Genomic DNA, 26,324 nt, shown 5'->3' with positions numbered 1-26,324 from the left:
ATGCATTTGTGACTACCTCTCTGCTGGGAGGACCAGACAACAACACGGATGCAATCTATATGCTGACAGATCAGAGATCTCCACTAAGAAGCTGTAACTGTAATAGAAATACAACCTTTCAGCTGAGGACAGTGTGCTGCAGCGTTTTATACAAATTGCACATTGATGTAATCTCGGGAGATGACGCGAGCCCCGTCACTGTAACTATTACAAAGAGGTCCTTGAGTAACACTCTTCTAACTCCAAAAAGATTGGTGCCATCTGGCTTGGGCTGCAGAAAAAAATGCTACTCAGCAAAATCCACTGAATGTTTTCCCACCAGGAGCCTGAAGAGTTCTCGAACAAACCCTCAAATGTTCATGAAAGATTACTATCCAATAATAACACCTACGGAGAAAATTATCGGGAGAATCTCAACTCTGTGTCCAGTCGCTGACAGTGTCTTCAGGGGAGTATGATGGCTCAGCATGCAGAAGATGGGAGATTTACAAGGTCCTATCCATGAGGCTACCAGGAGGTGTATCCAGATTATTTCATAACCTCAATCCTGGCAAATATTCACTTTAAACAACGCCATCTTTCCATCAAGACAGTTTATCAAATGTCTGCCTTATTATGGCTGCTCTGTAACATAGTAACATAGTTAATAAGGTTTAAAGAAGACAATAGTCCAACAGGTTCAACCTCCAGAAACCAGACTGTGTTGATCCAGAGGAAGGCAAAAACCCCTATGAGGCAGATGACAATTGCCCCATCACAGGGAGAAAATTCCTTCCCGACTCCAATGGCGACCAGAATAATCCCTGGATCGGCGTATCACCGGAAAAACACTATGCTCACCTGTCCGGTGCCACATGACCGGGCTTCCATAACCTGCCGGCTGTCTTCTTCTCCCAGTGTCCAGGTACGCCACGACCCGGCTGAAACGTCAGCCAATCAATGACTGCAGTGGTGTCCCGCCCTCATCACTGACTGGCTGTATGGGGCGTCTGTCAGCCGGATCATGACCTAGCCAGAGGGGAGCTAAGAAGACAGCCGGCTGAGGTCCAAGAGCGGGGCTGTGCGGGCACTGGGACGGGTAAATATTTCCTCATTTTTATGTTCCCCCCCCCATCCCCAGCCTAGAATAATTTTTTTTGCCAGACATCTCCTTTAATATATTGACTTAAAGGGGTCATCCTATGAGTGCTCCAAAAGCACACTGATGAAATGGACTTTCCCCGCTGTTATGGTGATCCCAATCTCTTCTCCCTTTATCGCGAGCCATGCCTATAGTACCATGAATAGAATTTCTATAGCTTCCTCCATCCCTTCACTCTGAGAGCAGACGTACAGAGCGATTAGATTATACTCTGATTTAGTAGCCACATATCTATATAACACGCTGTTCCGGAGTAGCCTGGTGGAGTATATGGTCTTACAAGACACATTTATAGGATTTCCAGAAAACCTTAATGGTCTTTCCGGGGTTTTAGTATTGATGGCATATTATCAAGAAACCTATTTAAAGGAAAGGTGTCACCTAGACTTTCTTTTACTGATACAGTCAGATACAAAAAATTGTTCTTCTATTCTAATCTGTTTCTATATTCTGACTGTAATTTCCCTTTTTGTACATTGTTATGGGGGCGGCCATATTGCCTGGGCTGTTCATAACAGCATTTAGTGACATGCTTTACAGCAAGCCTCATGGACACAGACGACAAGACACAGACTCTGTCCCCTTCAGATGAATGTGAGTCATTACTGAGCACGCTCTGTGACCTGTGAAGAGGTCATTCCACAGGGAGCTGCTATTGTCTCCTCTCCGGGGGCGGGACAGATCAGCGCTATGGGGGGGCAGTGCTCCTAATTGTCTCACCAAACTGTGGAGCAAACTACTAACTGCACCGAACAAGAGGAAGGTAAGAGACATACTACAAGAGACACGCTATAAGAGACATACTACAAGAGACACGCTATAAGAGACACGCTATAAGGGACACGCTATAAGAGACACGCTATAAGAGACACACTATAAGAGACACGCTATAAGAGAGACGCTATAAGAGAGATGCTATAAGAGACACATACTATAAGAGACACACTATAAGAGACACACTGTAAGAGACACGCTATAAGAGACACGCTATAAGAGAGATGCTATGAGACACATACTATAAGAGACACACTATAAGAGACACACTATAAGAGACACGCTATAAGAGACACGCTATAAGAGAGATGCTATAAGAGACACATACTATAAGAGACACACTATAAGAGACACACTATAAGAGACACACTATAAGAGACATGCTATAAGAGAGACGCTATAAGCGACACGCTATAAGAGACACACTATAAGAGACACGCTATAAGAGAGACGCTATAAGCGACACGCTATAAGAGAGACGCTATAAGAGACACACTATAAGGGACATACTATAAGAGACATACTATAAGGGACATACTATAAGAGACATCCCTTCCTCCTCAGTGTCTCCTGTGCAATAGGGACATATCAGCAGGTTAGAGTCGTGTCACCTGCTGATAGTTCCCCTTTAAAATTTTAGCCTCTAGATCTTATTTCTATATCAACATTGAAAACTCCCATCCATTAATCCAGTAGTTCAGCAAACCTCCAGCTTTTACTTATCTGTGGATATTTTGCTATCGTATTGTTTGTTGTGGAATATGAAGAATGCAAACAAAGCAAAGCGTAAGCGGCATCAGGCAACAAGAGGAGGCCGCCTCCGGCTATCTGGAATCTGAGTGTATGGTTTGGCGGCTTATATCCTGAGAAGCATAATCCCTACTGATCGTCATAGAGGCCGTATTCCTGTATGTTTTTATAGAAGATGCCACCATAAAACCCTTTGATCTTGTAGGTTATATGTAACAGCTATTATATTTGTTACATTGTAATTTTACTAGTCTATGTTATTTACCAATACAATTATTGATGCAGTAGTGATAGGACTGTGATCTCCCAACAAATATCCCCAAAGTTCTGCTCTCTGTGTGGTGGTGCCCCTGGTGATGTTGTGTCGGAGGAGCGGCCGGTCACTTGCTAGATGGAGGTGTGATGCCACTCCGGTGGTGGTTGGCCGAGATACAGCCGGGCATTGAGATGTTATATCGTGACACCAGTGGTGGTTGGGCACACAGGTGTGATGACACGCCTGCTTTTATGTTACAAAGCCGGTTGTACCTTTTCCCCTGTGCTCGGTGTCCTGCCCTTGGGATAGTGTAATCACAGATGACCTGAGCAGTGTAGTGACTCTCCCGGACTATCGGCCACCCACAGAAAAGGGAAATGTCCCAAGGTTGCTGTGTGTGCTGTGTCAGTGTGAGGCGAAGGGTCACAGAGTCTCTTTATCATAAATAAGCTTGTTTTTACTAGAAAAGTACATGCTTGCAGCAGGATACACAATTATGATGTTTCTCTTGATAAAGCACTTGACAACACTTGTAGACAAATACTTGACAATACAGCAACCAAATCTGCGATAGGAATACAGTGGAGAGTATAGTAGTGCCGACTGAGTAGCGTACTGGGTGATACAAAGAAGCAGAGTAGCAGAGAGGAGGATGTCGAGAGAGTCAACTCAAGTAGTACTGTTCTCTGCTGGGATGTTGGAGGATAAGGTAGAAGAATACTTAGAAGAAGAAGAACACTTGTGTCCGTGTATTGACATTTTGTTAGTCTTCACACCACCTGATGCCCACTAGATTTGGCAGAACAGTCCTAGGGGGTGACACAAGGCCCAGACCTTGTTACCCGGGATGAGCGGAATGCTGAGGGATCCCTGATGACAATCACACTGCGAGATAGAGTTCCTAGGCTTATCACAACTTTGCTCTATCCGGATCAGTTTCTCGCTTACTGCTGCCTGTGGATACTGTCCTGTACTGTGACTCTCCTAGTCCACGGCGAGTGTTGAGGTTGTCTCTGACTTGTCCACTCCTGAAGGGATTTTAACACTGCATAGTGTTGTGTAGCTTAAGCTGAGGAGAAAACTGTTAGCTGTGTCCTGTCTGACGTCCCACCCATACGGTGCTCTGACTAAGATTGAACTAGAGTAGGGGACCTGGCAGAGGGCCAGGGCCCAGAGAAGACCGCTGTAGAGAGCTATCTAGCTTGCGTCCTTCCTCTACAATGTCCAACATTAAAGACCTTCACACTTCCTCTACACATGTGACTTCCTTCCTCAGCGTGACTAACGTGCGCTGTGAGTGAGTGAAGAGTGCAATAGAAGAAGTAAAGAGAGAGCTGATAGGAAAAAAGAAGAACAGATTCCTATTGGTCCGCAGATCCGTGTGACATACAAAGAAACAATAATCCTTTAAAGACTTCAGCCGTGCAGCATCTGAACACACATATCCAATACAGCGACATCTAGTGGCGAAACTTTATTACTACTTTCATCACCACATAAGTAAAAATAAGTACAGACTTTTACGAAGGGTGTATATAATAGTAACACCCGTGGTAGGACACCACATCTGTGTTCTTGCATGGTCTGGCAGGGCAGCACCGGTCTCTGTCTGTCTTCCTTACCCATCTCCAAGATTATACATAGCAGATGATCCCAATCTATTGGTTAGGTAAACTCATAAGAAAATACCAAAGATCTGTTATGCGGCGCACAATACAATGCAACACATCTTGCTTCGTGCTGCATCAAAAGCCGTTTCTGACTAAGCTGCACTATAATCCCTCTAAGACCTTTCAAACTGCGATGTCATAGTTTAGCATTTCATTGGCCCTATGGTGTTATAGTGTGAATTGTGATCTTTACAATCTGGACAGTGCTTAAAGGGAACCCATCACCATGAAAAGCTTCCTAAGCTATCGGTATCATGTCATAGAGCAGAAGGAGCTGAGCGGAATGATGTATATCTGTATGGGAAAGGATTCAGTATAACTTGTAATTTATTGATTAAAATCTCTGATGCTTCCATGCTAAAGAGTCCAGTCCATTGAGTGACTCCGCCCACTGGACTCCTTATCACAGAGTGATTAGGGATTTCCATCAACAAGTTACAAGTTAAAGGCCTATTACGCCCGATTTTTGGGAGAAAACGAGCGTCAACCTGTCAGGTCAGCGATCACTTGCTCCTCCTTGTTTCCCACTCTCTCTACCGGTGCTATTACATGCACCGACAGGAGCTGGGTGGGCTGCGGGGAGGGGCTGCCCGGGCGGTTATTAGCTCCCGCAATTAGCCCATCGAGGAGAGCGGCATTGTTTGCTTTCTATGTGATCAAAGACAACAACCAACCAACATTGTTCATGTCAGCTGATTGTTGCCTTTTAACATGACCTACTACACCAAGCGAATGTTTTATAATATAAGATACCAGGATTATTTTATAATATAGATAGAAAAATAAAAAATTTAAGAAAAGAAGAAAAGAAGAAATGTCACCAAAAAATCTGTTTGACATAAAAACCTTATTTTTACAGTAATTTATGACACTGTCCCTTTAAGATCTCCAAACCAATGGATCCCTTAGCGGAGGAGCTGCGGCTCTGGATACAGCTTGTTGCATTCTGTGTCTTTGGTGAACTCTAATCCTCCCGTCTTTGCACACCTTGACAAAGCTCTCAGCTACACAATCCATTCGTGCTCTTCCAAACCGTCTACATCAAACTCTTTGCTGGAGGCTTCATCCGCTTCGTGTCCGTACTAGTCCGACACTTCTCACATTTTCAAGATCTTTCATAAATCTAATCTGGTGGTGGAATGACGAGCAGCTGGGATGGATTCATTATTTCCTTCTCCAGCGTTCTCAACCGGGAGATATCACAAGGTTTATGTAACATCTGCAGGGGCTGAATGGAGGGGTATATATATATATATATATATATATATACATACACATGACATCACTCCATTAGTACAGGATCATTAAAAGGGGACTCTAGGGATACTGATAATTTTATAAAGGAGGTCAGATTGGCATGGAAGCAGCTCTGCGACCTTCTCCTGCCCACTAGGTCCCGACTGATATCGACTTCCTGACCCCCATCCTGGCACACAGAGAACACTCGCTCAGCCGGTCAGTGGCCATAACGGCGACTACTTCAGACAGTAATTAACTAAATCTGCTCATTTGCTCCTTGTTCCCTGCTCGCTGCCCCCGCTATTACATGCATTGACAGCAAGCAGGTGAGTACAGGGAAGGGCGCAGGGAGGCTGAATACGACCGATAATCGTTCCGTGTAATAGGGCCTTAAGTTGGCATTTTCTTATATACAGTGATTAGCGGAGACCTGGTGAGCATCGGGACAGAAGGGGCAAAGGATCAAGCAAGAAACCATGGTTTTAGTTTTTCTTTAAGCCACTTGCATCACTTACAAATGGTATTTGTTATTTGTGTTGTGCTAACATATTCTATAGCAATGTACAAAGAAAGCACTATTATTTTAGTTACTAAAACGAATAATTGAAATCTATCTATCTATCTATCTCCTATCTATCTATCTATCTATCTATCTATCTATCTATCTATCTATCTCCTATCTATCTCCTATCTATCTATCTATCTATCTATCTATCTATCTATCTATCTATCTCCTATCTATCTCCTATTTATCTATCTATCTATCTATCTATCTATCTCCTATCTATCTATCTATCTATCTATCTATCTATCTATCTATCTCATATCTATCTATCTATCTATCTATCTATCTATCTATCTATCTCCTATCTATCTCCTATCTATCTATCTATCTATCTATCTATCTATCTATCTATCTCCTATCTATCTGTCTATCTATCTATCTCATATCTATCTATCTATCTATCTATCTATCTATCTATCTATCTCCTATCTATCTATCTATCTATCTATCTCATATCTATCTATCTATCTATCTATCTATCTATCTATCTATCTCATATCTATCTATCTATCTATCTATCTATCTATCTCCTATCTATCTCCTATCTATCTATCTCCTATCTATCTATCTATCTATCTATCTATCTATCTATCTATCTATCTATTATCTATCTATCTCCTATCTATCTATCTATCTATCTATCTATCTATCTATCTCCTATCTATCTCCTATCTATCTATCTATCTATCTATCTATCTATCTATCTATCTATCTATCTCCTATCTATCTCCTATTTATCTATCTATCTATCTATCTATCTATCTATCTCCTATCTATCTATCTATCTATCTATCTATCTCATATCTATCTATCTATCTATCTATCTATCTATCTCCTATCTATCTATCTATCTATCTATCTATCTATCTATCTCCTATCTATCTATCTATCTATCTCCTATCTATCTATCTATCTATCTATCTATCTATCTATCTATCTATCTCCTATCTCCTATCTATCTATCTCCTATCTATCTATCTCCTATCTATCTCCTATCTATCTATCTCCTATCTATCTATCTATCTATCTATCTATCTATCTATCTATCTATCTCCTATCTATCTATCTATCTATCTATCTATCTATCTCCTATCTATCTATCTATCTATCTATCTATCTATCTCCTATCTATCTATCTCCTATCTATCTATCTATCTATCTATCTATCTATCTATCTATCTATCTCCTATCTATCTCCTATCTATCTATCTATCTCCTATCTATCTCCTATCTATCTATCTATCTATCTATCTATCTATCTATCTATCTATCTCCTATCTATCTCCTATCTATCTATCTATCTATCTATCTATCTATCTATCTATCTATCTATCCATCCTTTCCCGGGACTTCTCTGTATTACGTAATTCAGCCCAGCTCATAGTGTATCTAGTGATCTGTTCCTGTCCCCATAGACCAATCTCAGAAACCACAGCTGCAGGTGGTAGTGGACATCTATATACTTAGGGTCCAGGGACAATGAGTGGGGTCTCCCTGTCATGGATGTAAACAACCGCACCCCGCACAATTCTAGGATTGCATTTTTTTGGGATCAAATAAAAAAAAAAAAGAGATATCCTAGATCAGCCTTATATAGAAACAGATGTACCATATACAGAGGTGCTGTAATATACTGCACTATATACTAGAAATAAAAAAGAGATTATCATGAAGTTTATAGCAGCGGCGTAACAAGCAGAATAATGCAGATCACAAGAGTCCGCTTACAGGAGGAATAAAGAAGGATGAAATGAGATTAGGGAATAACTCGTCCCTGGGAATGGCCGTTCCCACAGCACCGTCCACAGCGAGTTATCACCGATTTATTCACAGTACAAAAAAAAAAATCACATGCAGAGAGATGTATAAGTGTATGGAGCCAAATATATACATATATATGTACATCTACGCAGTGTGATCCAGGTGCTCCCTGTCTCTAGATGTGCCCAGTATATATATATATATATATATATATATATATATATATATATATATATAAAAAAAATCCAGGTGCTCCCTGTCTCTAGATGTGCCCAGTATACAAATATATATATATATATATATATATATATATATATATATATATATATATATATATATATATATATATATAAAATCCAGGTGCTCCCTGTGTCTAGATGCATCCGGCAGGTCAGACTTCTTACCTTTAAAAGCCACAAGATGAAATAATCCGCTGCGCAGTCACACTATCCCACAACACTCGATATCCCTCCAGTGAGTCCAGTAGGTGTTAGTCGGCGGCTAGTCCATCAATATAAACAAGGTCCAGATCTTGGTTCCTGGTCTCCTTACAGACTAACCAGACATGTCCATTGGAGTCTCTGCACAGGGGTAGCTGGCTGCACTGACACTCTCTCAGCTCCTGACTCTGATGGAACTGCTGAATAAGGCAGTCCCCTCTCCCCTCTCCCCTCTCCCCTCTCCCCTCTCCTCTCTCCTCTCTCCCCTCCCACCCACTTTCCCCCCCACTTTCCCCCTCTCCCCTGTCAGGATTGCTCTATAAGCTCTGACAACAGTGCCCGGCTATACTACTTTAGCAAATATTGAATAGATGACAAATAAAGACACATGGAGGCAAGGGACCGAGAATTCCGACAAAGGGCAAAGTCAACTGTGCCAGACAAAGAGAAACCTGAGTTGTGTAGTTCAGATATGATTGTTAGAGGATCTGGACATCAATCTGAAGCTTGGGTTGAAAGATTATAACTGACGGGGTGTGCACTCTCATCTTATATCAGTATAGTAGCTAGAAATGGGGATAGAAATTTTTTTTCCAGAAACAGTGACCCATGGATGGATTCAACGGTGATGTGAATGTGGTGTGAGCCCCCGGTGGTGGTAATCCGAGGAGCGGACGGTCACTTGCTAGATGGAAGTGTGACACCACTCCGGTGGTGGTTGGCCGAGACACAGCCGGACCTCGAGGTGTTAATTCGTGACACCAGTGCCAGGTGGGCACACAGGTGTGATGGAAAGCCTGCTTTTATTTTATGAGGCTGGTTGTACCCTTTTCTCCTGTGGTCAGTGTCCTGCTGTGTTGCTACTGGGTCCCTTAGGGTTATGTCAAGGATGGCAGAGTGGTATACCCTCCCGGATGATAGGACCCGCCACCCACAGAAAGGGGAGAATGTCCCAAGGTTGCAGTGTATTCTGTGTCGGTGGTGGCGAATAATCACAGTCTTGGAGATATAGTTGAGTCGGTTTACTACTTGTAAATGTGCAGCAGGTAATACAAGTTCAACAGTATGAGGTTCCTTTGGATAAGGTCTCCAAAATACACTTTACAAAGTTCTCAATAAACACTTGACATTAGGACGACCAGATCTGTAGTAGAAGTGCAGTGTAGGATATAGTCGTGCCCGTGTATTGACCTTTGACTTTAGTCTTCACATCACCTTATGCCCAATAGACTCTGCTGAACCATTCTATAGGGTGACACGAGCCCCAGACCTTGTTACCTGGGATGAGCAGAATTCTTTTGTGCCGCTTTATCTCTCCAGGCGGAGGCAGTACCCCCTTGTCTCTCCAGGCGGAGGCAGCGCCCCCTTGTCTCTCCAGGCGGAGGCAGCGCCCCCTTGTCTCTCCAGGCGGAGGCAGTGCCCTCTTGTCTCTCCAGGTGGAGGCAGTACCCCCTTGTCTCTCCAGGCGGAGGCAGCGCCCCCTTGTCTCTCCAGGCGGAGGCAGTGCCCCTTGTCTTTCCAGGCGGAGGCAGTGCCCCATTGTATCTCCAGGCAGAGGCAGTGCCCCTTTGTCTCTCCAGGCGGAGGCAGCGCCCCTTGTCTCTCCAGGCGGAGACAGAGCCCCCTTGTCTCTCCGGGCATAGGCAGTGCCCCCTTGTCTCTTCAGGCGGAGGCAGCGCCCCCTTGTCTCTCCGGGCATAGGCAGTGCCCCCTTGTCTCTTCAGGTGGAGGCAGTGCCCCTTGTCTTTCCATGCGTAGGCAGTGCCCCCTTGTATCTCCAGGCAGAGGCAGCACCCCCTTGTCTCTCCAGGCGGAGGCAGCACCCCCTTGTCTTTTCAGGCGGAGGCAGTGCCCCTTTGTCTCTCCAGGTGGAGGCAGCGCCCCCTTGTCTCTCCAGGCGGAGGCAGTGCCCCCTTGTCTTTTAAGGGGGTTTTACCTGATACATCTTTTCCCCATTTTTCTTGTAGGGGCCATTTATATATTTAAATAAATTAATCATATCTCCCCTTAAACCTCTCTTCTCCAGACTAAACAAATTTAAAGGAGAAGTCCGGACAAAACTATTTTATTAATATGTTATAACTTATGGAAAGTTAGACAAATTTCTAATGTACATTAATTATGGGAAATGCACATATAGGGCTATTTCCCTTAATTAAGTAGATCATGGAGACTTCAGATTCTCTGAAATACTGTGACGTCACGAATCAGTGGTGTGATTCCAATGGAGTGTCCAGCAGGGGGCGCACTATGTATAGAAGTCAATGAGTACCATTGACTTCTATATATAGTGCACCCCTGCTGGACACTCCATTGGAATTACAATGGATGTGTATGTAAATGTAAAGTATGTTTTTGATTGAATACATTTATAGAATACTTTGGGGAGCAAGTGTCCTTGCTCCCCAAAGTATTCCATAAATGTAATCAGTCAGTACATTTGGAAGGCACCGAGAGGGAGGGAGAGAAGTGCCATCTACCTCCCCCCCTCCCTCCCTCCCGTGCTGCTGCCATACATACACACTGTACTACTGCCCCATCATCAACCGCTCATAGTATAAGCAGGTAAAGGGAGTAGTAGCTGGGTTATCGCTATCACATCGCCGCCGCCGATGATGCCGCCGGGCGCAGGGGGAGCCGCTCATCACACAGGAGCCATCATGCCCCCTCCGCTCCCCCTCCTCCTTCTTACGAGCGGAGAGGGCATGATGGCTCCTGTGTGATGAGCGGCTCCCCCTGCGCCCGGCGGCATCAGCAGCGGCGGCGATGTGATAGCGATAACCAAGCTACTACTCCCATCACCTGCTCATACTATGAGCAGTTGATGGGAGTAGTAGTTCAGTGTAGTCCAGTGTGGTGGCGGGGAGCGGCGGTTCGGCAGGCTTACCATGGAGATCGGCCCTGGTACTACTCCCTCATTATCTGCTCATACTGTGAGCAAATGATGGGGCAGTAGTACAGTGTGTATGAATGGCAGCAGCACCGAGCAGGGAGGGGGGAGGTAGATGGCACTTCTCTCCCTCCCTCTCGGTGCCTTCCAAATGTACTGATTGATTACATTCATGGAATACTTTGGGGAGCAAGGACACTTGCTCCCCAAAGTATTCCATAAATGTATTCAATCAAAAACATACTGTATATTACATTTACATACACATCCATTGTAATTCCAATGGAGTGTCCAGCAGGGGCGCACTATATATATATATATATATATATATATATATATTCTATGTATAGTGCTCCCCTGCTGGACACTCCATTGGAATTAGACCCCGGGTTCGTGACGTCACAGTATTTCAGAGAATCTAAGTCTAAGTCATCCTGTAACATCTGCACATTTTCCATGTACTGTACTACAAAGCTTGGTGTCATCTGCAAAGATAGAAACATTGCTGTTAATTCCATTCTCAATGTCATTAATAAACAAGTTAAACAGAAGAGGGCCCAGCACAGACCCTTGGGGTACACCACCTATTACCAGGAACAATCGGAGTAGGAATCATTTACCACCACTCTCTGGGTACCATTATTAAGCCAGTTTTCAATCCAGTTACAGACTAAACTTTCCAAACCGATAGACTTTAACTTACCCATCGGACGCCCATGAGGGACTGTGTCAAACGTTTTTGCAAAATTCATATACACTATATCCACAGCCGCGCCCCCATCCAGGCTTCTACTCACCTCTTCATAAAAACATATTAGGTTGGTTTGACAGCTTCTGTGCTTAGTAAAACCTGGTGCTTGTTATCACTTATAATACTATTAGCCACTACATATTCCTGGATGTAGTCCCTTAAAAGCCCCTCAAATAGTTTCCCCACAATGGACGTTAAGCTTACAGGTCTGTAGTTACCTGGGGAAGTCCTAGAGCCCTTTTTAAAGATTGGCACTACATTCGCCTTACGCCAGTCCCTCGGCACAATACCAGTAAGCAAGGAATCACTGAATATTTCATACAAGGGTAAAGAAATTACAGAACTGAGTTCCCTAAGAACTCTGGGGTGTAATCCACCAGGTCCTGGAGCTTTGGTTACATTGAGTTTATTTAATTTATCTTGGACCATATCTATAGTAAACCAGTTCAGTACATTACATGTGTTAGCAGCACTGGCCCCACCCACCTCAGTACTGGCCCCACCCACCTAAGCTCCATCCTTTTCTTTTGTATATACAGAACTGAAGAACCCATTAAGTAACTCAGTTTTCTCCTGATCCCCAGTTGTTAACTCCCCATCACTATTATTTAGGGATGGGGCACCATAGATAGAAAGTTTGTGTATTTGGGAAGGATTCTGTAGATGTGAGAAGCCGACAATGCTTATGTGCCAAATTCTTAAGAGTGGCGGTTCGACATGATAGGCAAAGCCATATGGAAAAGATGGCAAAGTGATTGAGTCTGATAGGAGAAGATGCCACCAGGGAGTCACTGGATGTAACTGCACTGTACTTACTCATATAGTTTGCAGAGCCTTTGTTGAAATTGTACCTACTTGTATATGATCATTGTATAGGGGATATTGGCCTTTCAATAGTGTATGGAGAAACAGTATGGAGGTATAGTATAGTGTGGCCATGATGTAGCAGTAATATTTGATAAAAATTGAGCAATCTTGATTTGTATGAACTACCAAACAGACCTCCTTACAAGGAGGAAGTATTTGAGCCTACTACAGATATATTAAACAATAATAAAGTTTATTTGAAGCAATTATTATGAACAGACATAATACACCCTCCTGACGAAGGGTGTACCGAAACGGCGTTGGGGTGTTCCAGTGGGTAAGGGAGCCGCACGGCAGACATGCATGGTGGTTGATGGTTATCCGAGGTGACTGTCAGTTAATGCTAAGCACTTTTTGCACTTTTGGAATTTACTTCAGCACCTCGGATTATTACACCGGATTTAATCTTTGCTATTCATTTGACTACATGTGCATGCTTTGCCTTTGTATGACTTTGTTACTAACTGGTTAAAGCAAGCCTTACATTTTCTTTGTTCTTCATGCATGTGTCGTGTGGCTTCCCTTTCCTTGTGTTTGTCTTGTCGGTTGTTGTAATCCTCCTTTTTGTATGTATATCTTATGAAATAGTTTTTAATCATGTCTGTTCATAATAATTGCTTCAAATAAACTTTATTATTGTTTAATATATCTGTAGTGGGCTCAAATACTTCCTCCTTGTAAGGAGGTCTGTTTGGTAGTGTATAAGTAATTTTGTATTTTTTGAGCATAAGGAGAGATTTTTTGAATTTTAGATTTTTTTCAGCAAAAGGTATTTTTGGTTCATAATTGATTTGTATGAAGTTGAATAAAACATTACTAAGATTTGGAAAAAAAAGTTAGCATCTATATATTTTTTCAAAAATTAAAAAAAAGCTTGAAATATAGCTTCACTATTATGAGCCTTACTAGTGTCCAGACTAAGTACAATCTATCTAAAATAAAAGGATTGACGGCCATTGTTTACAAAAAACATCCAGACAATTCCTTGTCACTTTGTTGTAACATGTGCAGAGATACCGCACATAGAGATGCGGCACATAGAGATACCGCACATAGAGATACCGCACATAGAGATACCGCACATAGAGATACCGCACATAGAGATACAGCACATAGAGATACCGCACATAGAGATACCGCACATAGAGATAACGCACATAGAGATACCGCACATAGAGATACCGCACATAGAGATACCGCACATAGAGATGCGGCACATAGAGATACCGCACATAGAGATGCGGCACATAGAGATACCGCACATAGAGATACCGCACATAGAGATACCGCACATAGAGATGCCGCACATAGAGATACCGCACATAGAGATACCGCACATAGAGATACCGCACATAGAGATGCCGCACATAGAGATACCGCACATAGAGATACCGCACATAGAGATACCGCACAGAGATACCGCACATAGAGATACCGCACATAGAGATACCGCACATAGAGATACCGCACATAGAGATACCGCACATAGAGATACCGCACATAGAGATGCCGCACATAGAGATACCGCACATAGAGATAACGCACATAGAGATACCGCACAGAGATACCGCACATAGAGATACCGCACATAGAGATACCGCACATAGAGATACCGCACATAGAGATACCGCACATAGAGATACCGCACATAGAGATGCCGCACATAGAGATACCGCACATAGAGATACCGCACATAGAGATGCCGCACATAGAGATGCCGCACATAGAGATCCCGCACATAGAGATACCGCACATAGAGATACCGCACATAGAGATGCCGCACATAGAGATGCCGCACATAGAGATGCCGCACATAGAGATGCCGCACATAGAGATGCCGCACATAGAGATACCGCACATAGAGATGCCGCACATAGAGATGCCGCACATAGAGATGCCGCACATAGAGATGCGGAACATAGAGATACCGCACATAGAGATGCCGCACATAGAGATACCGCACATAGAGATGCCGCACATAGAGATGCGGAACATAGAGATACCGCACATAGAGATGCCGCACATAGAGATGCCGCACATAGAGATACCGCACATAGAGATGCCGCACATAGAGATGCCGCACATAGAGATACCGCACATAGAGATGCCGCACATAGAGATGCCGCACATAGAGATACCGCACATAGAGATGCCGCGTACTCAGTAATGTTACAGCCACAGAGCATTCTGGTCAGGTTCATACAACATTCATGAACAATATTTGTGGCCGTTATTATAAAAACAACGGCCATTATTTAGTCTAAAAAGACATTGTGTGAACATGGCCTTAAGGTACATGCAGATTGTTTTGTGCTGATCAGAGCTGAACAAACTTCTACAAGATGCTGAAAGTGTAAAAACCTAAATCCCACATCATGGTCTAAATTAACCCAATGGACTTTAGAATAATTGGAAGAAACTTCACTCAAGACCTTTGTCTTAAAGGGGTTATGTAGTCAAAAACAATGGCTATGACATGGAGCTCCCGGCATTATAATAAATGCTGATGCTGGATGCTCCGCCATCCGGTTTGCAGAATATCCAGACTCCCCTGTGGTCTGTGTCTCCAGAATGCTGTGGTTTTAAGCAAAACTTTACGCCTAGAGTTCTTCATGTACAAACCATGATGTCAGGGAGTGTTGGATCCCCCCACCTGTAGAGTCTGTGGTGGGTAGACTCCTTTTACAGTAAGGCACTAATACACCAAGTGATTATCGGCTCTGTTTGGCTGATTATTGGCTGTTACGGCCAATAATCACTTGGGGTAATAGGTAGTGTTAAAGCGATCGGCTAACATGAACGATGTCAGCTGATCATTGTCTTTAAACACGTTAGAAGCAAATGATGCCAAAAATCGGTGGTCTGGAGCAGACCCCTGGCCTCCTCTATGGGGTCCCCGGACAATTCCGCCAATCCAGCTTCTGCACCCGTTTCATCCATAGACATTCCAGCACGTCCGTATGCTAGAATGGGGGGGTTAAAATGGATGTTCCGAATCATCTATATGTGGTAAGTGGTAACATAATACTAATAACTAAATTAAATTGAAAACATTTAATAATTTATTGGCATAGCAAAGTGTATATCCTGGGCGCAAATACAAAACATGACTATGAGGGAAAACAGTATTAGGCCATGTTCACACACAGTAGTTTAGTTCAGTATTTTATTCAGTATGTTATCAGACTATTTGGATTTTTCTTTATTTTACCATGTCAATTACAAAGAGTCAAGAGTGGAACAATTATAATGGAAAGATTTGTAGTTTTGACTATTTTCAACCCACTCCTGGTTTTGGTTAAACAAATACTGACAGAAATACTATGTGTGAACATGGGCTATACAAAGAAATTCACATATAATGGTGTTAGAATGGCACACGCAACAAAATCCCTGAGGAGTGTAATTTACAAAATGGGGTTACTTGCTGGGGGTCCGCACTTTACTGGTATCTCAGGGGTTGTGTATATGTGACACTCTAAACCAGTCCAGCAAAATCTGCACTGAAAATTGCACTCCTCCCATTCTGAGCCCCGCTATGTACCCAAACGGCAGAATATGGTCACATATAGCATTTGCGGTGCATATACCCCTTTGTTGCTTGTGATAAGGAGTAATTTTGAGCGAAAAGTACATCTTATTAGAAAGAAATGCTGATTTTTGTTTTTACACCTTAATGCCAATTACATTCCTGAAACACCTATGGGGCCTAAAGTCTCATTATATGAATCCTTTGAGGGGTGTAGTTTCTAAAATTGGACTTTCGGGCATCCACTGTGCTGATACCATGGGGGCACTTCAAAAACTGTGTATGCATAATTTGCACTAAATTTGCAAAATGGCCCCCAAAATCCACAGAGTTTCAATGCCGAACATCAACTAAATGTTCAGATATCAACCAATCCCAGGTGTTTTGGTATCAGACCTACTATAAGAAATGGGGATATATAAAAAAAGAGGCCAGAACCATGACAAATGCAAACGCGTTAGTTGCTGAAACGCAAGGGTATGCTGTACAGTTTACAGTGACGTAACTAACCCCGGGGCACAGGGATTCTGACACCAGGTTAAGGAACAGCATATGTGCTTCTCTACAGTGTCGTAACTCATTAGGGCCCTATTTCGCCAAATGATTATCGGCCGCACATGACTGGTTACCGGCCATTCCAGACGATAATCGTTTAGTGTAGTAGGTCATGTTAAAAGGCAGCGATCAGTCGACATACACAATGTCGGTTATTCGTTGCCTTTCAGTATGTTGAATTAAAATGGGCACCATCCTTACGTAGCTGTCTGTGTGTTTGTGTAATAGTAGAGACATTAAGCGGGGGATGGTTGGCACTGGCTTCCTGCTTGAAGGAGAAGTCCAGTGAAAATTTTTATTGAAGTATTGTATTGCCCCCCAAAAGTTATACAAATCACCAATATACAGTTATTATGGGAAATGCTTATAAAGTGCTTTTTCCCTGCACTTACTGCTGCATCAAGGCTTCACTTCCTGGATAACATGGTGATGTCACTTCCTGGATAACATGGTGATGTCACTTCCTGGATAACATGGTGGTGTCACTTCCTGGATAACATGGTGATGTCACTTCCTGGATAACATGGTGATGTCACTTCCTGGATAACATGGTGATGTCACTTCCTGGATAACATGGTGGTGTCACTTCCTGGATAACATATTGATGTCACTTCCTGGATAACATGATGATGTCACTTCCTGGATAACATGGTGATGTCACGACCAGTCTCCCAGAGCTGTGAGGGCTGTGGCTGCTGGTGAGGATGATGGCCGAGGACACTGAGGGGCACAGGGCACTGGAGGGACACTGAGCATCCCTCTGCCATCATCCTCTCCAGCAACCACAACCCGCACAGCTCTGTGAGTCGGGTCGTGACATCACCATGTTATCCAGGAAGTGAAGCCTTGATGCAGTAGTAAGTGCAGGAAAAAAAGCACTGTATAAGCATTTCCCGTAATAAGTGTACAGTATATTGGTGATTTGTATAAGTTTTGGGGGGCAAATTAATACTTTAATAAAAATTTTCGCCGGACTTCTCCTTTAATATCGGGCCACGTAATACGCCCTCAAGTCTCTTGATTTAACACTCATTAAATCGTGCTGGTGGGGAAGTTCCTATAGCCTTATCATTCATGGCAGGAATCGTCCATATACACATTGGTTATTAAAGTGTGTTAATCCTTTTGTGAACTGTTTGAGGGGTGCAGTTTCTAAGATGGGGTGATTTTTGTGGGTTTCCACCATACAGGCCTATCAAATCCACTTCATATATCATCTGGTCCCCAAAAAAATGGTTTGGGAAACTATCATAAAATTTTAATAATTTGCTGATAAACTTCTAGGCCTAACATTCTAATGTTCTAATAAAGTGAAATGGCTCATAACAAATGATGCCAAACTATAGCAGACATGTTGTAACTGTGGATTATTAACTCATTCATGCGCCATGACTATTCTTCTTACAAGCAGAACATTTGAAATTAGAACAAATGGTCATTTTTACAAAATTTCACGAAATTTTGGAGTTTGTCCGCAAATAATCTGTGAATGTATCGACCAAAATTTATCACTAACAAAGTATATGTCCCGATAAAACATTCTCAGAATCACTTGGATAAGTTAAAGCATCACGGGGGCATCACAATGCCACAAATATCAAGACAGGTCGCAAAAAAAATTACTGAGCCTTAAAGGAGTTATCCAGCGCTACAAAAACATGGCCACTTCCCCCCTCCTGTTGTCTCCAGGTTATTGCAGGCGACAGGTTTTCTGCTTTCAGAGAATGTACAGGGGCGCACTTTTCAAAGGTCTATTACCTCTGTATTTCTTAGGTTGCAACTTTTTAAACATTTCCAGCTTAAAAACAATTTTTTTTGTTCTAGTTACTTAGATTTTATGAAGAAATGTCCATGTAGACGTAAGTCTAATCGATGTGTATGAATTGTGCGAATATTATAACTTTATTGTTAGAAGGGATATAGTAAGTTTGGTGATTTGCCTAGACCAGTAGTCGGGAAGCTTTGACACCCCTACCCCAGCTGTTGCAGAACTACATTTCCTATCATGCCTGGACAGTCAAACTGGGGGGAGGAAGGTTCCCATCCCTGGTCCAGACGCTGAACAGGCTTAGGCTATGTTCACACTACATTAGAGACCGGCCGTTGGGTCGGTATATATATATATATATATATATGGCTAATAAGCTACATGATGCTCTATGCTGGTTGAACAAATAGCACATACTTAGAAGAGTATTTTGAGAGTATTTGGAAGAAACATTGTGGATGCTTTTCTCATTGTTCTCATTGTCCTTTGATGAAATGTTAGAATATTCCTCGACGATAACTTCTATGATGATATTTTTGAAGAGATAAAGTCAGAAAGAGATGGGCAATAATAATTATTAGTTGACATGGAAGGTAATTGGATTTTGGAGCGATCTGCCAAAAAATATCGAGGAGCTATAAACATTAAAGAGTGAAAGACGGGGAGACGGCACTGGGAATTCTTCAAAGAGTTGTAACAAAGATCCTTACAAATACAAGATTGGCACCGGGCGGTCACAGACTGGCAGTCTCTATAGTATAAGCCCAGAATTACCTCTAAAATGCAAAGTTCATTGTTTGGACAGGAGGATGACATGTGGACTCTAATGGTTTATGTTAGCTCTCTGGGAACCATCCGGCTTATATAGTTCAGCATAGGCTGTTATTACAGAGTAATGTGGAGGGTCTTGTGTATTCCTGGTACTTACCTGAGATGGCAAGCATAAGATTTTAGTCATTTTGGTCTCATCATTGGAGATCGCCTGGTGATGTAAGGATCTGACTGACTGGTGGAGCCTAGAAAGATGAGATTCAGAAGTGGGTTGGAGTCAGTTCACACTATATGCAGTTTTGATGGGTTTTTATTATTTGAAGTGCATGTTATTTCTTTTTTGCAAACGGCATCATTTTGCCACAATTTTGAGGAAAATCACAGAAAAAATGGCCATATATCTTGATCCCACAGAGATAGCATCAGAAGCATAAACATCAAGCTGGATGGGGGGGGGGGATATGATGGAATATTTTTTATATTCAAAGTCTTCGTTATCTGGGCACAGTAACTTCTAGATGGCGCAGGTTTTGACAAAAAGGTCCAATATAAAATATAACTTTGTTTAGAGAGAACTTTGGATCCAATAACTAGCCACATGACACCATACAAAATAAAAAAGACAGATTTTTAACTTAACTGATTCTATTGCATGAACGTAGACTCAATAGTAACAGTCGTTAATCCAACTACTACTTCCTAGTTTAAACATGGTTGAATTGAATGGTAATCTCTAGTGTTGAGTGAGCATGCTCGATAGAGCATAGTCCTGGATTGGGGCTCCGGACTAAGCTTGATTCTCGGCCGAGCACTTTGAGGGGGCCATAGGCCCTCAATAACTGACAGATATACACTTTGCCGTCAGTTATACCTATTCCATTTTTTCTTTGTCATTTTTGTATATTTTCTCCCCTGAAGGGATGTTTTAAGAAAGATACAAAAATGATAATAAAAAAATGTAACAGGTTTTTGCAAGACACATTAGAACATTAGAGTTCTTAGGTGTCTTGAAGAAACCTATTGGATTTTTCCGTTCTAATTTTTGTATATTTCATTTGAACATCCCTCAAGGGACAAAATACTCAAAAATGACAACAAAAAATGTAACAGGTGAACCGGGCACCAGCTACTCTGCTGAGAAGGGGGCACCTGCTTAAATGCCCAAGTCAATGCTTAAGTGCTCGCTCATCTCTTGTAATTACACATTTGGACCATAAAGTTAACATATATTTTACAGCTAAATTGTTCAATGAAAAGTAAATTATAAAGCTATAAAACAATTGAACAGTAAATGACCCAAAACTCAATATTTTCAATTGTCATATACAAGTCTGACAGAAATAGTGCTGTGACCAGCCCGGCTGACGCTATATAAAGAGCTCTTCAGCCTGTGTCCTGGCCTCTCGCTGCCGCTTGGTTTAAGCTCGTCTGCTGCCAAGACTCCACACAAGCTTACACAATGTTTTTCTCTCTTATTCCAAGGTAGAAATTCTAGAAACTGCCACTGTCCACTTCTCCATTTCTGTTTGTGATGTCTCAAAGCTGTTTAATGGGAGACGGATTGAACTTTTAACCTGAAAATTTAGAAAAGCCCATTTAAAAGAAAATTAACTGTAGAAAATATATTTCTGTCACTCTGAATTAAACTCCACACACACTACACAGTCATGGCCAAAAGTTTTGAGAATGACACAAATCTTTTATTTTCCCATGATCCCCTGCCCCTCTGGTTTTTATGTGTGTTTGTCAGATGTTTTTATCACATACAGAAATATAATTGCAATCATATTATGAGTAACAGAAGCTTATACTGACAGGTAGATGAGTTACTGCAGCAACTCAATATTTGCAGTATTGCGCCTTCTTCAGGACCTCTGCAATTCTCTCCGGCTGCTGTCAATCAACTTCTGGACCAAATCCTGACTGATAGACATCCATTCTTGCACAATCCATGCTTTCATTTGTTGGCTTTTGTTTGTCCACCCGTCTCTTGATGATTGACCACAAGTTCTCAATGGGATTAAGATCTGGGGAGTATCCAGGCCATGGATCCAAAATCTCTATGTTTTGTTCCCTGAGCCATTTAGTTATCACCTTTGCTTTATGGCAAGGTGCTCCATCATGCTGGAAAAGGCATTGTTCATGGCCAAACTGCTCTTGGACGGTTGGGAGAAGTTGCTCTTGGAGGACATTCTGGTCCCATTCTTTATTCATGGCCGTGTTTTTAGGCAAGACTGTGAGAGCCAATTCCCTTGGCTGAGAAGCAACCCCACACATGAATGGTATCAGGATGCCGGTTACAGTTGGCATGAGACAAGACTGGTGGTAGCGCTCACCTCGTCTTCTACCAATAAGCTGCATTCCAGATGTCCCAAACAATCGTAAAGGGGATTCATCAGAGACAATGACTTTCCCCCAGTCCTCAGCAGTCCACTCCCTGGACCTTTCCCCCAGTCCTCAGCAGTCCACTCCCTGCACCTTTTGCAGAATATCAGTCTGTCCCTGATGTTTTTCTGGAGAGAATTGGCTTCTTTGCTGCCCTCCATGAGACCAGGCCTTGCTCCAAGAGTCTCCGCAGTATCACAGTGCACAGTGCAGATGCCCACACACCTGCCTGCTGCCATTCCTGAGCAAGCTCTGCACTGCTGGTAGCCCCATCCCGCAGCTGACCACACTTTTAAGAGACAGTCCTGGCGCTTGCTGGTCTTTCTCGGGCGCCCTGGAGCCTTTTTGGCAACAATGGAACCTCTCTCCTTGAAGTTCTTGATGATGCGATAGATTGTTGACTGAGGTGCAATCTTTCTAGCTGCGATACTCTTCCCTGTTAGGCAATTTTTGTGCAGTGCAATGATGACTGCACGTGTTTCTTTATAGATAACCATGGTTAACAGAAGAGAAACAATGATGCCAAGCACCAGCCTCCTTTTAAAGTGTCCAGTGGTGTCATTTTTACTTAATCATAACAGATTGATCTCCTGCCCTGTCCTCATCAACACCCACACCTGTGTTACTGGAGCGATCACTGAAACAATGTTAGCTGGTCCTTGTAAGGCAGGGCTGCAATGATGTTGAAATGTGTTTTGGGGGATAATTTTCAGTTTCTAGGCAAATATTGACTTTGCAAGTAATTGCTGTTAAGCTGATCACTCTGTATAACATTCTGGAGTATATGCAAATTGCCATTTTAAAAACTGAAGCAGAAGACTTTGTAAAAATTAATATTTGTATCATTCTAAAAATTTTTGGTCATGACTTGTGTATATATATATATATGTCATTCTTTTGCAGGTAAAAACTGAAAATAGAGACCAATAAACTGACAGTTCATTTAACCTGAAAGTGTTACTTGCCTTTTGTCTGTGTCCCCTGGAACCACCTGATAAAGGACACCTTGTACAAAGTACAAATCTACATGTACTTCTGTCTAATGTTATATTGCACAAGAGAATATTAAAGAAGAAAAAAATCCAGTACAGGTGTGTGTGTGTGTGTGTGTGTGTGGGGGGGAACATATTAAGGAATCAATACTTACCTGTCTCTATGCCCCTGCATTGCTGGATTTTTCACCCCTGTGGGCCTCCAGGGGCAGCACCTCTATTGGCAGCACCTCTATGCCTCTGTTCACACTGCAGGTTGCATGCTGCTTGTGTCTTAAAGGACAACTACGGGCAAAGCAGACAGATTTCTAACATACACTAATTATGGGAAATGCACATAAAGTGCTATTTCCCTCAATTTAGTAGATCAGACAGACTTCAATTTTTCTAAAAACCAGTGACATCACGAATCAGAGCAGGGCTGGGTGTAATTCTTATGAAGTGTCCAGCAGGGGCGCAGTGTATGGAGAAATTACATAGTAAGAATAATTATATCACAAGTGTCAGCAGCTCCATCCACGGCACATAGGACGGGGCTGCTGGCACTTCTGGTGCAGCTGCCCCGTGCCAGCAGCCCCCCAGTCTGGTCTGAGGTATGCTGTCTTGGGGGAAGGGGGGGCAGCCACACTACAAGTGCCATCAGCCCCCCGCGCGACAGCAGACCTCAGACCAGTGTCCTCCCCAGGTCCTGGGGGGGTTGCAGGAGCCGCACTACAAGTGCCACCAGACCCGCCCTATGCACCGTGGACGGGGCTGCTGGCACTTCTGATAGGGGTAGTTTGGGGGTCTTTGGGTGTTGGGGTATTCACTGGGCGGCTGCTGGCACGGGGGCAGCTGCACCACAAGTGCCAGCAGCCCCATCCTATGTACCGTGGATGGGGCTGCTGGCACTTGTGATATACTTATTCTTACTATGTAATTTCTCCATACACTGCGCCCCTGCTGGACGCTTCATAGGAATTACACCCAGCCCTGCTCTGATTCGTGACGTCACTATATTTTAGGAAAATTGAAGTCTGGCTGATCTACTAAACTGAGGGAAATAGCACTTTATGTGCATTTCCCATAATTAGTGTATATTAGAAATTTGTCCAACTTTCTTCATGCAATAACATATTAAAAAATACATTTTGCCTTAACTTCTCCTTTAAGTACAGACAAAAATACAAAAAGTGCAACAGTAATCCACAGGTGCAAGATCTTACCGTATATACTCCCCCCAGTGTACACGCGATAAAAACCTGCTCTGTAGATATTGAAAAATAAGGATCTTGTCCCATGTCACCACATTAAGGTGCCCTCACAGACATGGTCCCTACTCTAGCATTATCACTCTAACAATGGCCTCTGCTAGTGTGAAAATGTAGGGACCATGTCTCTGAAGACGCCTTAACGTGGTGACATGGTACACTCTGTTTGATCAAATAGTTTGCTAAGATCCTCACTTTTCAATATCTACGGAGCAGGTTTTTATCATGTGTACACTGGGGGGAGTATATATGGTAAGCACTTGCACCTGTGGGTTGCTGTTGCACTTTTTGTATTTTTGTATGTCCTGGCTCAGTGACTGGGGTGAACACTCCCTGCCAGCTCGTGACAACACAGGAACCCAGAAAAAAGTGGAGCAGGTTACTGGTCAGTGAGCCTGTGACACAGCACTGCGGGGGCACTGCAATGGGTAAGTATTGATTCTTTATTATGTTCCCACACTCCCCTGTCTGCACTATATTTATTGTTTTGGCTGGACTTCTCCTTTAAGTATTGGCTTCTCAAAACTTTTCCTACTTGTGCCTTACCAGCCAATTCATGTAGATGCTGGGATTTTAGTGACAAATATACAACCCCACAGTGCCAGATACCTCCATGCTGTGCCCATTTTACTCCAAACAGCTCAAACCAAATACCACCACACAGTGCACATAATATCCCCTGGTAGTGATGAACCAACACTGCAGTGCATCAATAGATACTTCTCTACCAGTAACAAACCAGCACCATAATGCAGCAGCCCTGTCCCCATTCCTACCCTCTACATAGCTACTAGTATTTACCCTTCCTATCCCTCCCCCCACTAGTAGCAGCAGCGACCCCTCAGCATCTCTTCTAATAACAGCTGTGACCCCTCAGTACTCATAATTGCAGCAATGACTCCTTCAGGACATCTTCTAATAGCAACATTAACCCCCATAACATCTCTTCTAATAGCAGCAATGACCCCTTCACCATCTCTTCTAATAGCAGCAATGTCACCTTCACCATCTCTTCTAATAGCAGCAATGTCACCTTCACCATCTCTTCTAATAGCAGCAATGTCACCTTCACCATCTCTTCTAATAGCAGTAATGTCACCTTCACCATCTCTTCTAATAGCAGCAATGACCCCTTCACCATCTCTTCTAATAGCAGCAATGACCCCTTCACCATCTCTTCTAATAGCAGCAATGACCCCTTCACCATCTCTTCTAATAGCAGCAATGACCTCTGCACCATCTCTTCTAATAGCAGCAATGACCTCTGCACCATCTCTTCTAATAGCAGCAATGACCCCTTCACCATCTCTTCTAATAGCAGCAATGTCACCTTCACCATCTCTTCCTATAGCAGCAATGTCACCTTCACCATCTCTTCTAATAGCAGCAATGACCCCTTCACCATCTCTTCTAATAGCAGCAATGACCCCTTCACCATCTCTTCTAATAGCAGCAATGACCTCTGCACCATCTCTTCTTGTAGCAGCAATGTCACCTTCACCATCTCTTCTAATAGCAGCAATGACCTCTGCACCATCTCTTCTAATAGCAGCAATGACCTCTGCACCATCTCTTCTAATAGCAGCAATGACCCCTTCACCATCTCTTCTAATAGCAGCAATGACCTCTGCACCATCTCTTCTAATAGCAGCAATGACCCCTTCACCATCTCTTCTTATAGCAGCAATGACCTCTGCGCCATCTCTTCTTGTAGCAGCAATGACCTCTGCACCATCTCTTCTTATAGCAGCAATGACCTCTGCGCCATCTCTTCTTGTAGCAGCAATGTCACCTTCACCATCTCTTCTAATAGCAGCAATGTCACCTTCACCATCTCTTCTAATAGCAGCAATGACCCCTTCACCATCTCTTCTAATAGCAGCAATGACCTCTGCACCATCTCTTCTAATAGCAGCAATGACCCCTTCACCATCTCTTCTTATAGCAGCAATGACCTCTGCACCATCTCT

Source organism: Dendropsophus ebraccatus, chromosome 15, assembly GCF_027789765.1.
Source record: "Dendropsophus ebraccatus isolate aDenEbr1 chromosome 15, aDenEbr1.pat, whole genome shotgun sequence".
Lineage (NCBI taxonomy): Eukaryota > Metazoa > Chordata > Amphibia > Anura > Hylidae > Dendropsophus > Dendropsophus ebraccatus.
Note: the sequence above shows the minus strand (reverse complement) of the source record.